The following is a 5,519-nucleotide window of genomic DNA, read 5'->3' as shown; positions in this document are numbered from 1 at the left end:
CCAATCAGCTTTTGAAGGTTCTTGCCTAATACCATCAAAATTGGCCTTTCTCCAATTTAGAACTTCAACTTTTAGATCTGGTCTATCCTTTTCCATCACTATTTTAAATCTAATAGATTATGGTCGCTGGCCCCAAAGTGCTCCCCCACTGACACCTCAGTCACCTGCCCTGCCTTCTTTCCCAAGAGTAGGTCAAGTTTTGCACATTCTCTTGTAGGTACATCCACATACTGAATCTGAAAGTTTTCTTGTACACACTCGAGATGGAGGTGTTCGCCAGGGAATGCATTGGTGTGTTGAAATGGCAGGCAACTGGAAGCTCAGGGTCTTTTTTGTGAGCAGAATTTAGGTGTTCTGCAAAATAGTCACCAGTCTGTGTTTTGTTTCCCCAACCTAGAGGAGACTACATTATGAGCAGTGAAGACAGTGGAGTAGATTAAATGAATTCGTAAAGTGTTTGACTTTTAACTGCTTCCTGGACAGTTAAGGATGGGCAATAAATGCTGGTCACCTAGCAATGCACACATCCCATGTGTGAATAAAATTAAACTTCCTAGTTTGATGCTTTTAAGATGACTTCAATATGATTGAATGCTTACCCTGTTGATTTACACCATTGCAAAATGCCTGGAAATTCCCTTGATTTGGCAATAGATTCTAAATTAACAGCAACAAAAGTGAAATCCATGTAACAAGAATGGCATTGTTTCACCATTGATTGCAAAACCTAGAAGAATATGAGGAATAGGAATGCAGAATTTAAACATATTTCTTTAAACTCCATTGAGCACAGGCCTACCCTGACCAACCTTTCCTCATAAGATGATCCACTTATCCCAGGAATGAGCCAAGTGAACCCTCACTGTACTGCTTCTAATGCCATTGTATTTGTTTCCAAATCATGAGAATAAATCCATACAGACTACTCTAGGTGTGGTCCCACCAAGGCCATACGAAGGTGCAGTAAAACCTCCCTATGCTTATATTTCATTCCTGTTGAATTGCATGTTAACATTCCATTTAGCTTCCTAACAAATTTCTGTACCTCCATTTCTTTTTTTTTTACAATTTGCAAACCAAGAATCCAGATTCCTCTGCATCGCAGAATTTTACAACCTCTCTCAATTTCGATAATATCTTGTTTTTGCTATTTGTCCTACCAAAAGAGACAAGTTCATGTTTTCCCACATTAACTGTTAATTTTATTTTAACCAACTCACTCAGCCTATCTAGATCTCTTTTCAGATTCTTTACCTTTTCTTGATAACCTACTTTGCACTCACATTGGGGCAAATTTAGCTGCCAGACTATCAGCATCCATGTTATTGATATAGGTTATAAGTAGTTGAAGGTTCTACGGTGACAATCCACTAGTTTGCCAACCCAATCCAATTATGTCTACTAATGCTGTTGTTTACTTGCCAAACCTTTATTCATGCTAATATACTACCTTTACGTCATATACTCTTAATTTTTATATCAATGTTTGATATGGCACCTTATTAAATCCCTTTTGGCAATTCAAGAACGCCACATCAACAAGCTCTCTCTTATCTATTATGTATGTTACTGACTCAAACAAAATCTCTAATAAATTAGTTCAATATGCTTTCCCTTTCACAAAGCCTTGCTGACTCACCCAAATCGCATTATGATATTGTTTATGCAACACACTAAAAGCTTCCTTGTAGTGGATTCTAGTAATTTTCCTGTGATAAATATTATGCTAATTGACCAACAGTTTCCTACTTTCTAATGAGTGACTAGTGAAAGGCCTATTAGCATGAATTATTATTCATTAACAGCTTCACCATTATTTAATGTCACTTCATTGACATGCACTCTCCTATTCCGCCATCTGCTGGATAGAAAACAGATGCCAAGAATTCCTGACTTGAAAGATAGAGTGGGTACTTGGCAACTCCAGCTTGCTACTTGCTTCTCCAAACCTCCATCTACGACATGCGGATTTCATGGCACGGTCCATGGGCAGCAACCCATACATCCCACATTCACAAATATTCAAATCCAACAAATACATGCTTAGTGCACAGACAGAGCCAGACAGCTTGTAACGCTCATCAACTGTTGTCGGTCAAAAGGATAGACTTGTTGCTGTGCAGCACCATTCTGTCTCAATCTCACACCTACAGTATGCACCAGCAGCCATCGTGGCAAACATGCTGCATGTGCATCAACTAAGTAGCCATGTCTCATAATCAAAGGGGAATAGTCCTCAGTCAAGTTAATGGAAGCTACTATCACTGAGGGCCTCCGAATACAGTTCAGCCTTAAATTACCCTGAATGCAAGGAGATATTTCTTCAAATAAAGGAAAGCAAAACTGGTGTTGTCACATCAATGCTGATTTCATTGGCTGGGAAAAGTTACAGCTGTGAAAATTGTTATTTAAATATGTCTTTCAAAGTAAAGTCAAATATTAGATTTGGCTCAGTCCTGAGGAAAGATTCCGATAGCATTGGACTTCTGGTATCAGTTCATGTTAGCAAAAGTTATGCCCTACCCAGTTGTAATAAGACATTCCTACCCATATTGTTAGCTGTTGTTTACAATTAAACCAGAAATCCACAGCAGCATGAGCCATTTTAGCAATGTAACCACCTTGTTGGAAAATCCATTTCTGCAAGAATTTAGCTCCAAAAAGCTCCAAGTTGTATTGTGATGCTGGCAATATCCAATTAACATTTTGTTCCTATCTTTCATCTATAAATTCCAAGGTTCTGATTAAGATGATAATCAGCTATAGCATTAATAATAAGAATGCATACATTTCCTGCACATGTTTGGTCATGCTTGCTTTGTACATTTGCTTATTTTAGTCACCATCTTTGTTGGCACTGAGTTGGAACATCTTATATTGACACCACTTAGCTTATATAAACACATACAGTATGAATTTGTACAGGGTTACAAGAGATTATATGGTAATCACAAAGCAATTAATGATGCCTCCATAATTATCATCTGAAAGTAGATGACTGCACAAGAGCACTGTATTGTATGCATATATAAATAACTAGGAATACATTATTTATTAAGCTAATAAATATGATTCGGATTTTATTGAAGATGTAATTAAACAGGTAGAGCACTTGGCATCTCCAATAAATTCAACTTAGAAAATAATACCAGTTTCATTCAGAGTTTATGGATATTTCAAGAAATAGTGGATTTAAAAGGCTGGTAATGATTCAGATTAGATTCAGATCAGATTTAAAATATCTGAACCTGGAAGCTTTAAATCATGTTTTCAAATAAACTTTTGCAGGTATGATTGATTAATAGCAACACAAAAAGTAATGCTTTTGGATAAGGTGTGTTTTTTGTGATAGAATAACAGAAGGAATCAGTATTATTTTACAAAACTTGGAACATCATTTCAAGATGAAAATGGGCAGAATTTTACACTGGTCTTAAGTGGCTTTAGAGTTGGCATTGCCTGGAAAATCTCTTTCCTGGCACTCAATCACCATAAGGCTTTGAGTGGTGAGTGATGTGTTAGGTGGCCTATATGGTCTTCTGCCAATTGGGATCTTAAAGTAGCCAGCTAAACATCTGTGAGGGGAACTTGCAGCCTGTGTTCGCTATTTCATTGGCAATAGTTTGAGGCTGGAGATGTTGTGGATGCACACCAGGTAACACTGCCATGTGGGCATCAGGTAGAAAAAGACACCTTCGAGGGATCTGTTTGATCAGAAGGCCATTCTAAAACCCAGACACTTTCAAGCTTCCCTTCTGACCTACCTTATCCATCTGGCCCCTGATCTCCTGCACTGAGGCCTGATTCCAAGCATACCTTTCAATTACATTGCATCCAGCTTCAACCACAGGCATCATTGGAGACAGATACAGTGGCAGCAATAGCCACTTCTCCTGGTATTGCTGCTGGGACCAAAGATTGGATGGCAGCTCTTGGAGGCATAATTCCATCATAAAATCATTAGACAATCAGACATAGGAGCAGAAATTAGGCCATTCAGCCCATTGAGTCTGCTCCACCATTCAATCATTGTTGATAGCTTTCTCAAACCCATTCTATTGCTTTCTCCCCATAACCCTTGATTCCCTTTACAATCAATAACCTATTTTTTCTTGTCTTAAATATACTCAATGACCTAACCTCCTGTGACAGTGAATTCCAAAGATTCACCACTCTCTGGCTGAAGGAGTTTCTGCTTATCTCCATTCTAAAAGGTCTTCCCTTTACTTAAAGCTGTGCCCTTGGGCCCGAGTCGCTCTTACCAATGTAAACATCTTCCCAACATCCACTCTGTCCAGGCCATTCAGTATCCTGTAAGTTTTAATTAGATCCCCCTCCCCATCCTTCTAACCTCCATCGAGTATAGACCCAGAGTTCTTAAACGTTAAGGTGTTAAGCTGTTCATTCCTGGGACCATTCTCATGAATCTCCTCTGAAAACGGTCCAAGACCAGTATATCCTTCCTGAGATATGAGGCCCAAACCTGCACATGGTACTCTAAATTTGCCCTGACCAGAGCATTACAGAGCTTCAGAAGCACATCCCTGCTTTTATATTCAAGTCCTCTCAAAATAAATGGCATCATTGCATTTGTCTTCCTAACTAGTGACTTCAACCTGCAAGTTTACCTTGAGATAATCCTGGACTAGAATTCCCAAGTCCCTCTGCACTTCAGACTTCTGAATTTTCTCCCCATTTAGAAAATAGCCTATGCTTCTATTATTCCTATCAAGATGCATGACCTCACACTTTCCCACATTGTACTCCATCTGCCACTTCTTTGCCCACTCTCGTAACCTAGGTGAAAGTGAGAACTGTAAATGCTGGAGATCAGAGTTGGAGTGTGGTGCTGGAAAAACACAGCTAGTCAGGCAGCATCCAAGGAACAGGAAAATTGACATTTCAAGCTTAAGAGCTTGTGCTCAAAATGTAGATTCTCCTACTCCTCAGATGCTGCCTAACTGGCTGTGCTTTTCCTTTTCCAGTGCTGTCCTAACCTGCCTAAATCATTCTGCAGCCTCCTCAATGCTACCTATCCCTCTACCTATCTTTGCAGCATCTGCACACCTAGTCAGTTCCTTCATTTAGATCATTAATGTATAAAGTAAAAAGTTGTGGTCCCAACACTGAGCCTTGGGGAACACCACTTGTCACCAACTGCCACCCTGAGAAGGACCCTTTTATCCCCACTCTCTACTTTCTGCCAGACAGCCAAGCTTCTGTCCATGCTATCACCTTGTCTCAGGATGAACCTCTGTTTTATCTCCTGAAATGCTCCCAGAAACTCCTGCCATTGCTGTTCCACTATCTTTCCTGCTAGGCTCCTCTCCCAGTCAATTCTGCCCAGCTCCTCCCTCATTCTTCTGTACTTGCCTTTATTCAGCTGAAATACCATTACTTCTAATTCTATCTTCTTTCCCTCTCTTACATTGCAGAGTAAATTTGATCATGTTATAATCACTGCTTCCTAAAGCTTCCTCCACCTTAAGCTCTCTTATCAAGTCATCCTCATTGCACAA

This window comes from Chiloscyllium plagiosum, chromosome 23, assembly GCF_004010195.1.
Source record: "Chiloscyllium plagiosum isolate BGI_BamShark_2017 chromosome 23, ASM401019v2, whole genome shotgun sequence".
NCBI classification, from domain to species: Eukaryota; Metazoa; Chordata; class Chondrichthyes; order Orectolobiformes; family Hemiscylliidae; genus Chiloscyllium; species Chiloscyllium plagiosum.
This window is presented reverse-complemented; position numbering follows the sequence as displayed.